Raw genomic sequence first — 12,745 nt, forward strand, 5'->3', positions numbered from 1 at the left:
CAGGAGGAGATTGTCCCTCCTTTCCCGGCAGAGCATCTGGTGGATTCGAACCGTGCGCCTCTAAGATTGTAGTTGCAGCTCCTTGCCACTAGGCCACCAGAGCTCCCCTGAAAATTTTTATTTTTAAAGAGCCAGGTGAACTGGAACACTAGAGCAGAAAGGACCTTCTACGTTTATTGCTTGGAGATACTTTTTGAAATTAGAACCAAGTCTATCCCCTGAGTTGATCTTTTTTTTTCTGAGTTCATCTTTTAGTGAAATAGCAGAGTGGCATACAAAATATAGAAGTACTCATACAATGGAGCCCTATTTAAAAACCTATCAGGGTGAGATTAAAAAGGCAATATGTTCTCAGAAGCAAAGCTGAGAAGGTAAGGAGACAGGGAGACTTGTTCTTACTGCTAACAGGTGTTGTTGACTGAGCTCCAACTCCTAACAATCCTATATAGAAGAGATCCTGGCTGATCCTAACCCATCCTCACATTCTCTGCTGATTTAAGCCTATTGGTGCAGTCACAGTGAAAAGAAAGCCTATCTCCTTGAGCATCTTTCTCTTTTCACTGATCCTCAACTTCTCCAAGAATGCTTTCCTCTGGCGATTGGCCACTCATAATAATATGCTGAAAGCATATGAGACAAAGTCTCACCACCCTCAATTCTACAAAGTATTTTGACTGCATTGCTTCCAAGACAGATTTGTTTGTCCTTTTAACAGTCCATGGGCTATTCAACATTTTTTGCCAGCTCTACAATTCAAAGACATCAGATTTTCATTTGTCTTCCATATTGATTGTCCAACTTTAACATGCATATGAGGCAGTTGAAAATGCTATAACCTGGGCCAGGTGCATCTTAGACTTCAAAGCAATGTCTTTGCTCTTTAGCACTTCAGTGAAGTCTTTGGCAGTGGTTTTGTCCAGTGCAATGTGTCATTTGATTTCTTGACTGCTGTTTCTGTGGTCACTGAACTTGGATTCAAGTACTATGAAATCCTTGACAACTGCAGTCTTTTATCCATAGACTATGATGCTGTTTATTTTTCCAACTGTAAGGGTTTGTGCTGTTTTTACACTGAGATGTAATGCATTTTAGTGGCTACAGTCTTTAAGCTTCATCAGTAAGTTAGTTAAGACGTCTTCATTTTATATAAGCAAGTTTGTGTTATCTGCACACTGCAGATTGTTAATGAATTTTCCTCCAATCCTGATGTCACTTTTTTCTTCATATAATCCAGTTCCGTAGATTATTTGCTCAGTGTACATTTTAAATAGATATGGTGAAAGATACAACTCTAACACACATCTCTGCTAGCTTTAAACCATGAAGTGCCTTCTTTTGTCTGAACAAACCCTTCTGCACAAACACAATTAAGTGTCCTGGAATTCCCATTCTTTTCAGTGTTATTTACAATTTGTTACGATCCACACAATTGAATGCCTTTGCATAGTAAATAAAACACAAGAAAACATCTTTCTAGTATTCTCTGCTTTCTGCCAATGTCCATCTGGTGCCAGCAATGATAATCTTATTGCACATCCTCTTCTGATTAAACTTGAATTGGTCATCTATCAAGTCCTGGAGTCTTGGTTTTCACAGATGGCTTTGGTGCAGCTCAAACAACTTCCTTCAGCACCATTGGTACTTGTTGCATGCTCCCTATGAAAATAGTTGAACACTGACCAATTATTTTTTGTCCAGTGAATCTGTATGTTCCTTCTATCATCTTTTGATGCTTCTGAGTCATTCAATATTTTGCCTAGGAAAACTAGAGGACTAGAATGGGGACAAACAGAACACAATTAAAGAGAAGGTTGACCTCTTGTGATAAGAGACCCTTAAGTTCCTGGAAAATTTATGTGGAAATTGTCAAAGTAAACCAATTTGCACGATAAACTTTCACCAAAAATTAAACAATATGTAAAATTATTAAATTGTCATATGATGGAATTGATTCAACGGCAGCTAAGACCTGATATGTGCACTTAATAATTACTTTAGTTATCAGACTTTATTTATGGGTCTTGTATTTATAAATAAATAACTTATATTTCATTTAAAATATTTTTTGAAAAATAAATATCTGAAGACCTAACGGGTATTTCAGGCACCACATTTGGCAGAAAGCAATAGTCCCTTTAGCCATACGGTACACACAAGTGTCTATTCTCCCACACGGACAGGCAATAAGTATTCATGTCCATCTAGTTTCCCATAATCGATGTCACTAGATCAGAAAGTTTTATCTTGGTCACTTATAAAGTGGGCTGGTAATTTTGCTATAATTCTTCAAAACCAGTCAACATTATCATTTGTTCATCCATAACACAATATAAGTATCAACTAAAAGTATAGTAATTATTTTCTAATTTTTTTAAATAATACAAGCCAACAAATGTAATCCCAAAGCAATCAAAACAATTTCCATGCCTTATGGTTTATCAGCCATTGGTATAAGACACAAAATAGAACTTAAAAAGTTAATAATAAAAAATAAAAATGCAAAACTTTGGAGTTTCCCCACCCAATTTTTGAATGATAGCAACAGTTCATCAGAAAAAAGCCTGGGAGTTGTTATAGCAACAGTAATACAGGAAAGTGAACCTCTTGTCTCCCAGCTTTCTTTTTCTTCTTTCCTAATCTTGGCACTAAATAGTAAAGAATGGTCCCAGATGATGTGTAAAACCCATAATGTTTATAAATTAGTCTCAGTTAACACATACAACAACCTTGAGTTTCTAAACAAATAACATGCTGATGAATGTTAAGAGGGTAGAGACATCTTTGATGAATATACAAGACATTCAGGCCCTATAAAAACAAAATAATATGACATATGGTTGAGTTTACTGATAATCTCTTGGTCTCAAACTTGATTAGCATCATGTATATATTCAATTTCATATTTTGTTCCACATTTATGATACTTTTCCGTAATGCATCTCAGTTAACCTGTCATACATAGATTTTTATCTTCAATCTCTAATCAATCAGCCTGCATTTATCCAGTATCTACCATGTGGGTAACAGAGTATACTGTTTAAGATAGTTAATGTGGAGACTAGATCACATAAAATTAAAATCTAACAGTGTAATAAATTCTGTAGGACAATTAGAGAGTGTTACTCAATACTTCCAAATTTCCACTTTCTCATCTGTAAGTTGGACATAACTTTAATTACAGCATCTCAAGGTAGTAGTGAGATTTAACTAAAGTGTGGGTGTAGCTAGGTGTTTCTGAGATGATTCCCACTCATAGTGACCTGTGATTGAGGAGCCATGACCTGTTCTGTGCTATCTCACAATCTCTGTCATGCTCAAGATGCTCAAGTCCATTGTTGTAGCCTCAGTGCCAATCTATCTCATGGAGGGTCTTCTTCTTTTCCTTTGGCCATCTACTCTTCCCAGCATGACATCCCCTTGCAAGGGCTGATTCCTTCTGTCAACATGCTCAAAATATGTGAGATGAAGTTCATCATCCTTGTCTCTAAGGAGTGGCTTGATTGCATTTCCACCAAGACAGATTTGTTTGTTCTTTTGGCAGATCATGCTTTAGTCAATATCTTCACTTCTTTGGTCTTCTTAATTGACTGCCCGACCTTCACAGGCATACAAATCAATGGAATCAATGGAATACCTTGGTTTTCATTAGGTCTATCTTGGTCCTTAAATTGATATACTTATTCTTTTGCATTTTAAAGAGATCCTTGACAGTAGCAGGTTTCTCAAGGCAAAAGACCCTTTTTTGATCTCTTGACTGTTGCTATCATATGCAGTGACTGAATCACAACAAATGGCTAACCTTGACCAAAGCAAGAGCCAGCATCCAAGAACATCCTCCTCTAGAATGAATGGAGATCAGAAATCAGAGACTTATTATGCCCAAGGGAAGCAAGATTTCATCTAGCACTTTCATCCTCAAGGTGCTGATTGAGGCCAATCTGTGTCTCCCAGAAATAGGAGATGCTGTTACCCAGCTCAGGAAGATCCCGGAGCACAATGGCATTTGAAGCAAGTACAATCAAGGTTTAACGGTGTCGGCAGAGTTCTGGTGGGGCCCAGGAAGCAGGATGCTGATAGTCTGCACTAGCCCCTGATGGTGGGCTGGGGTGTGGAGCTGCTTCAAGCTTTCTTCCTTATATTAGATCATATCATAGATTCATCCCTTTCCTGACGTGGGCAGCCCTGCTGGTATCAGAAGCCTGGCATAGGTTTGGATGCCATCAAGTGATGCCATGCTGCTGAAATCATGTATCTATCACCTGCTGAAGCTCTACTGCTGGGAACAGTCCCATATTCTGAACCTAACAGAGCTCTTCCTGCAGAGTTCCTATCAAACTGATTGGACAGACCTTGGACCTCATCACTGCCCTCCAGGGCAAGGTGTATCTTAGCAGGTTCACCGAAAAGAGGTACAAATCCATTGTCAAGTACAAGACATCTTTCTCCTCCTTTTACCTTCCTGTAGCTGCTATGATGTATACAGCAGGCATCAGTGGTGAGAAAGAACATGTCAATGCCAGGAAAATCCTGCTAGAGATGGGTGAGTTCTTTCAGGTTCAGCATGATTACCTTGATCCTTTTGGTGACCTGAGGGTGACAGGTGAGATTGGCACTGACATCTAAGACAGCAAATGCAGCTGGATGATGATTTGATGTCTGCAGCAGGCCTCTCCAGAACAACACCAGATTCTGCAGGAGCACTAGGGGCAGAAGGAGATGGAAAATGTGGCCTTGGCAAAGGCATTGTATGAGGAACTGAAGCTTCCTGTTATGTTCAGGTAGGATGAAGAGGTGAGTTCCAACCACCTTCTGGGGCTGATGGAGCAGTACACTGCTCCTCTGCCCCCAGCCATCTTTCTGGGACTAGCACACAAGATCTACAAGTGGAAAAATTGACCCTAAACACAGTAAGGGTAGGCTCTTAATAAATTATTATTGTTTAAAAAACCAGCAAACACAAATAGCTAACCTTGAAGGATGAGCATCTCAAAACACCTGATTGTGCTCATGTGAAACCATACTTGGACCAGGAGGTAGTTGTCAGAACAGAGCAAGGAAACACTGGATGGTTCAAAATCAAGAAAGGACTGCATCAGAGATGTGTCCTATCTCCATATCTCTTCAATTTATATGTTGAACAGATCATTTGGGAGGTTGGACTTTATGAGGAGGAGTGTGGCATTAGAATTGGAGGAAGGGAAAAAAGAGATTTGGAGTAAAACTCATCAACAATTCACATTATGCAGATGACACAACTTTGCTCACTAAAATTGAAGAGCACCTGAAGTATTTGCTGCAGAAGGTCAAAGACTGCAGTCTTCAAAATGGATTGAAGCTCAACATCAAGAAAACAAAGATTCTTACCACTGGGCCAATTGGCAGCACCATGATAGATGGAGAAGAGATTGAGATTGTAAACAGTTTCACCTTGTTTGACTCCACAGTTACATTCTTGGAACCAGCAGCCAGGAAACCAAAACATAAATTGGATTAGGAAAATCAGCTTTCAGGGAGCTCTCCAGAGTGCTGAAGTGCAAAGATATAAATCTAGAGACTAAGGTGCACCTGATCCAGGCCACAGTCTTTATAATTACTTGCTAGGCATCAGAGAGAAGGACGATGAGTAAGGATAACAGAAGAAGAATTGAAGCCTTTGAATGGTGGTGCTGGAGAAGAGTATTGAACATACCATGGACTGTCAAGAGAACAAACAGCTCTGTCCTGGAAAGGGTCAAACCAAGTTGCTCTCTGGAGGCAAGGATTTTGAAGCTCTGTTTCACATATTTGGGGCATATTTCTAGGAGGGATCTGTCCTTGGAGAAGGAAGGACATCATGATTAGAAGGGTGAAGGGACAACAGCAGGAGATGAAGACCCTGGATGAGATGGATTGACACAGTGACTGGGGTAAGGGGGACAGGTGTGTGAGAGACAGAGATTGGCTCAGAATAGGACATGGCTCAGAGCTGTTGTACCTAGAAGTTGCTATGAGTTGCAGGTGACTTGATAGCACATGACAACAACAACCATTAACATTGATGGTAGAATCAAGTGATATGAAACACTTGCCAACTACAATCTTTTCTCATTATTTTTCTTATTGGTCTAGTAATGACGATTTTAATTTTCTTGATATTAAGTTGTAATCCGTACTGAAGTCTGATTTTCTTTTGTAAGTGCTTTAAGTATTCACTTTCTACAAGCATGGTTATGTCATCTTCATTTAAAGAAATTGTTTGCATGTATTAATTCATATACATCATCTTTTGTACATATGTATTGTGTTTTAAATAATCATTCATATATATTCTATTTTTTAAAAATAATTTTAATGAACATTTACAGAGAATTTGGATTTCCATTCATTCATTGCTGCACTTCTCTACCCGCCCAGCCATCTCCCCCCGCCCCCGAGTTCGCTCCTCTCTTTCAAAAGTAAAAGAAAGACTCCCTCCCTGGTATACAATCCCCCCGCACCCTTCCCACTGCCCCAAGTACATTCCACTATGCAACCTTAATTGTGAACTCTTATGATAACCAAAATACCCTATCATACATCGCTTTTAAATTATTCAGTCCCTCATCTGTTTCAGTTCAGTATACACAATTTATCCAGTTTTTTTCAATCTTACCCCCACCCTGATATCAGTCCCATTTTACAGCAGTGGCACTATGCAATATTTGTCCTTTTGCAACTGAGTTATTTCACTCAGCATAATGTCCTCCAGACTCACCCATTTTGAATAATATTCAATGAGTTCCTTGTTTTTCACTGCAGCATAGTATTCCATTGTGTGAATATACCACAGCTTCTCTACCCATTCGTTTGTTGATGGGCACCTGGGTTGTTTCCAACTCCTTGCTATTGTGAACAGAGCTGCGATAAACATGGGTGTGCATATATCTGCTTGGATGTCAGTTATGATCTCTTTGGGATATATTCCCAGTAGTGGAATTGCTGGGTCAAATGGTATCTCTATTTGCAACTTTAGAGAAAGTGCCATACCACCTTCCACAGTGGTTGCACCATTTTACATTCCCACCAACAGTGAATAAGGGTTTCAGTTTCTCCACAACCTCGCCAGAATTTGTTGCTTGCTGTTCTGTTAAATTTTGCTATTCTGACTGGGGTGAGATGATATCTCATAGTTGTATATCTATTCTATTTTATCTAATTAATTATTGTTGTTCTATGTCTATTACCACGCTATCTTTTCAAACTCTCATTGAACCTTTCCCATTACTGCAATCTCTCTTGCCTCACTAACCCAGTGATTCCTCCCCCTTCTCATTTTTCTATCTCTTATCTTCTTTCTCTGCTGAACATTCATGCATATCTTAGTCAATTATCCTCTTGTTTTCATGATAGTGGCCTTATGCAATATTTGTCCTTACATGACAGATATTTCACTCAGTTAAATGCTCTCTAGTCTCTTTCAGTTTATATAGGATTTTATAAAACATTGCTTCTTAGAGCTTGCATAATCACAATTTCTTATTCCACTCATTTGTTAATGAGCATTTGGGCTACTTTCATTTTCTTGCTATAGGGAATAACACTGCTATGAACATATGTGTTTTAAAAGCACTTGGTCTGGTACCTTATCTTAACTGTCTAGTGCTGTTCTAACAGAAATATCCTTAGTGAATGGCTTTAACAAGCAGAAATTTGCTTTCTCACAGCTTAGGAAGCTGGAATTGCAAATTCAGAGTGCCAGCTCTAGGAGAAGACCTTGTCTTTTCACCAGTTCTTGGGAAAAAAAATTTTGTCTCCTTCCAACATGTGGACCTGGCATTTCTTGGAGACTTTCATGGGTCTTGGTATAACTCTTTCCCTGGGTGTAGGAGGCTCACAGTGCAGGACTCTCAAGTCCAAAGAATGAACTCCACTCCATTTCTTTCTTTATTTCTTGTAGAAAAAAGGTGATACAAAACACATTTCAGTGAAAGCTGGTTATATTTTCTCAGTGCTATGACCTGCGTTAATGTTCCGTCCAACTCTAATCGCCTAATAATTTATTGATTGATCATATCAAATTAGCTGATCACATCACAGAGATGAGTATATCATTAATAAATGCCAAATTCTATGACCAAATAATAATCATATTCAAATTAAGTTAAATCATAATATAGGAGAGCACAATTCAATCCATGAACTCCTTATCATATATTAAGTACCCCAGAATGTAAATTTCTTAGTATGGTTAAAATACTCTCTATTGCCTATAATCAAATGTATTTAAAACAATTTTTTCAGCTAGTAAAAATTGCTGTAGTTGTTATGTGCTGTTGGGTCACCTATGACTCATGGTGAAGCTAGGTTAAACAGCTCTGAACCCTGCTCTATCCTGAGCCAACCTTATTGTCTTTGACACACCATCCCCATTACCCCAGTCATTGAGTCAATATATCTCGTTGAGAGTCTTCCTCTCTTACATTTTGCCTCCATCCTCCCAAGCATGATGTCCTTCTCCAAGGACTGGTCTCTCATTACAACATACCCAAAATATGTCAGACGAAGCTTCAGAATTCCTGCCTGCAAAGAGCAGCCTGGTTTCACCCTCTCCAGGATTAATTTGTTTGTTCTCCTAGCAGTCATGGTACATTCAATGCTCTTCTCCAGCACCACAGCTCAAATGCATCAATTCTCCTTCTATCATTCCTAGTAATTGTCCGGTTTTCTGATGCATAGCACATAATTGAGAAGACCATGGCCTGGATTTGGCACACCTTAGTCTCCAGATTGACACTGTTGATCTTCAGTACTCTGGAGAGGGCCCTGACAGCAGCCTTTCCCAATGCGATTCATTTCTTGATTTCCTGACTACTTGGTACCAAAGTGTTGATTGTGGAGCCAAGAAAACAAGTTGTAAACAATCTCAATCTCTTCACTGTCTACCATGATGCTGCCGATTGGCCTAGTGATTAGAATCTTTGTTTTCTTAACACTGAACTTCAACCCATATTGAAGACTGTGGTTCTTGACCTTCTGCAGCAAGCGCTTCAGGTTCTCCTCAGTTTCAGCAGGCAAGGTTGCATCATTAGCATAATGTAGGTTGTTGATGAGCCTTCCTCCATTCCTGATATCACATTCCTATTCATAGAACCCAGCCTCCGGGTGATCTGTTCCACATATAGATTGAAATTTACATTCTGAGGTGCTTAATATATGATAAGGAGTTCATGGATTGAATTGTGCTCTCCTATATTATGATTTAACTTAATTTGAATATGATTATTATTTGGTCATAGAATTTGGCATTTATTAATGATATACTCATCTCCGTGATGTGATCAGCTAATTTGATATGATCAATCAATAAATTATTAGGCGATTAGAGTTGGACGGAACATTAACGCAGGTCATAGCACTGAGAAAATATAACCAGCTTTCACTGAAATGTGTTTTGTATCACCTTTTTTCTACAAGAAATAAAGAAAGAAATGGAGTGGAATTCATTCTTTGGACTTGAGAGTCCTGCACTGTGAGCCTCCTACACCCAGGGAAAGAGTGATACACCCTTCCTGATTTTGAACCATGCTGTGTTTTCTTGCTTTGTTCTGACAGTTATTTTTATCCTATATCATTGTCAACAAGTTTATTCTACTTCTGATTTGGTTTCCCATTTGGTGTATTTAATTTCTTGACATTTGAATGATAGCATTTCATATTTGGAGGCCCTCTAAAGAAACCATTCTGCCAGGGGTTAGGGCTGTTTTATATAGGGTCACTATGAATAGCAAGCAACTCTACAGTAGAGAACAACAACAATAGTGCCAAAGGTGTTGATTGTAGATACTGCAAGATGAAATATTTAACAGCTTCAGTCTTTTCTTGATCTGCCAAGATGCTGTCTATTGGGCTGATGTTGAGGATTTCTGCTTTTGATGTAGAAATGTAATTCATATTGAAGGACATAGTCCTTGGTCTTCTGCAGCAAGTCCTCCTCAGTTTCTTTGAACAAGGTTGTTTCTTCTGTGTAACACAGGCTGTTGATGAATCTTCCTTCAATTCTAATATCACATTTTTCTTCATAAATTCCAGCCTCTTGAATGATCTATTCAGCATATAAATTGAAAATGTACGGAGAAAAAAACCCAAACATCCTGACCCCCTGACCCTCTCCTTTCTTAATTTTGAACCATGAAATTTTCCTTGCTCTGTTCAGGTAATGGCTTCTTGCCCTAGGTATAGGTTTTGCATAAGCACACCCATATGTTATGGGATTCCCATTCTTCTCAAGTTTAGTTACAATTTATTGTGATTGACACAGTCAAATACCTTCACATAATCTATAAAACACAAATAGATATCCTTCTGATACTGTCTGCTTTTAGCCACAATCCATCTGACATTAGTAATATCATTAGTTCCACAGCCTTTTCTTCTCCTTCTTCTTTTTTTTACAGCCTCTTCTAAATGCAGCTTGTATTTCTGACAATTCTCTGTGAGAGTATGATTATATTAAGGTTTATTGTGACTACTAATTCAAGATTTTTTCCTCTTGAAAGGTTTGAGGCTTTGAAAACTAATGAGCGAAGGCCAGATGAGTTGTGGGAGGATATCAAGGGTATCATCCAGGAAGAGTGCAAAAGATCATTGCAAAGACAGAAGAGGAAGCGAAGACCAAAATGGATGTCAGAAAAGGCTCTGAAAATTGCAATGAAGTGCAGAGAAGCCAAAGCACAAGGAAGAATTCAAGATACTAAAGAGTTGAATACAAGATTTCAAAAGGCAGCATGGGATGACAAAGCAAATTATTCAATGAAATGTGCAAGGAGTTGGAGTCAGAAAATCAAAAGGGCCGAACTCGCTAAGCATATCTTAAGCTCAAGGAACTGAAGAATAAATTCAAACCTTGAGTTGCTATAATCAAGGATGCTTTGGCAGAATGTTAAATGATCCAGGAAATATCAAAAGAAGATGGAAATAATATATTGAGTCACTGTATCAAAAGGAATTGGCAGACACAGAAGAATTTAATGAAACAACATATGAGCAAGAGCCTATGGTGATGAAAGAAGAAGTTCAGGCTGCTTTGAAGGAAATGGCAAAAAATAAGGCTCCAGGAATAGATGGTATACCATTTGATATATTTCAGCTAACAGATGCTGCCCTGGATGTGCTCACCAAGTTGTGCCAAGAAATCTGGAGAACAACCACTTGGCCAACTAAGAGATCTATATTTGTTCCTATCCCAAAGAAAGGTGACCCAACAGAATGTGGAAACTACAGAACAATTTCACTGATTTCACATGCAAGCAAGATTTTACTGAAGATTATCCAAAAACGACTGGAACAGCACATCAACAGAGAACTACCAGAAGTCCAGGCTGGGTTTAGAAGGGATCGTGGTACTAGGGATATTGTAGCTGATGTTAGATGAATCTTAGCTGAAAGGAGGGAATACCAGAAGAATGTCTATCTGTGTTACATTGACTATGCAAAGGCATTTGACTGTGTGGATCATAACAAACTATGGCTGACTCTGAGAAGAATGGGAATCCCAGAACACTTGATTGTGCTAATGCAAAACCTATAGTTGGACCAGGAGGCAGTTGTCAGAACAGAACAAGGGAACACTGTATGGTTCAAAATTGAGAAGGGCATACGCCAGGGATGCATCCTGTCTCCATACCTTTTCAACCTATATGCAGAACAGATTATCCGGGAGGCTGGGCTCTATGAGGAGAAATGTGGGGTCAAGATTGGTGGACGATTTATCAACAATCTGCATTATGCAGATGACACAACCCTGCTTGCTGAAAATGAAGAGGACCTGAAGCACCTGCTGCAGAGGGTCAAGGACTGCAGCCTCCAATATGGATTGAGGCTCAATGTCAAGAAGACAAAGATTCTCACCACTAGACCAATTGGCAGCATCAGGATGGATGGTGAAGAGATTGAGATTGTACACAGCTTTAGTTTGCTTGGCTCCACAGTCAACAGTCTTGGCACCAGCAGCCAGGAAATTAAGAGGCGCATTGCCATGGGAAAGTCTACTGTTAGGGACCTCTCCAAAGTACTGAAGAGCAATGGTGTCTCTCTGGAGACTAAGGTGCATTTGAGACAGGCCATGGTCTTCACAATCAGTTGTTATGCAACAGAGAGCTGGACAATGACCAAGGAGGATAGAAGGAGAATTGATGCCTTTGACCTGTGGTGCTGGAGAAGAGTATTAAGAATATCATGGACTGCCAGGAAAACAAACAGATTCATCCTGGAAAGGGTTAAACCGGGTGGCTCCTTGGAGGCAAGGATTCTGAGGCTCCGTCTAACATACTTTGGACATGTTGTGAGGAGAGACCGGTCCTTGGAGAAGGGCATTATGCTTGGGAGGGTGGAGGGACAGCGCAGGAGGGGAAGGCCCTCTATGAGGTGGATTGATTCAGTGACTGGGATAATTGGGATGGGAGAGTCAGAGACAGTGCGATTGGCACAGGACAGAGCAGAGTTTAGGGCTGTTGTACATAGGGTCGCTATGAGTCGCAAGCAACTCAGACGGCACATAACAACAACAACAACAACAACTAATTCAAGAATGCAGAAAAGGTGCAAGGCCAGTTACTTGGAGTCTTCTTTGATCCTTGACTTTGGGGAGTACAACACAGAGAGAGACTTGAAACAGTAAAGGTTTGTGTATTTTTTTAAATCCTAAAATAGAAACATTTATTATAAGTTAATAAGCATGAGTTAGGAGCACAGTGATTAAGTGCATGACTACATATCAAAAAGGTTAGAA

General features: G+C 39.3%; 1 pseudogene; it reads left to right on the top strand.

The window, feature by feature from the left end:
* Nucleotides 1-3,838: 3,838 nt before the first annotated feature.
* Nucleotides 3,839-4,896, top strand: LOC102864809 (annotated as a pseudogene).
* Nucleotides 4,897-12,745: the final 7,849 nt, after the last annotated feature.

The sequence above is a fragment of the Elephantulus edwardii genome, unplaced genomic scaffold (genome assembly GCF_000299155.1).
Source record: "Elephantulus edwardii isolate Elephantulus edwardi_28Jun2011 unplaced genomic scaffold, EleEdw1.0 scaffold00022, whole genome shotgun sequence".
NCBI classification, from domain to species: Eukaryota; Metazoa; Chordata; class Mammalia; order Macroscelidea; family Macroscelididae; genus Elephantulus; species Elephantulus edwardii.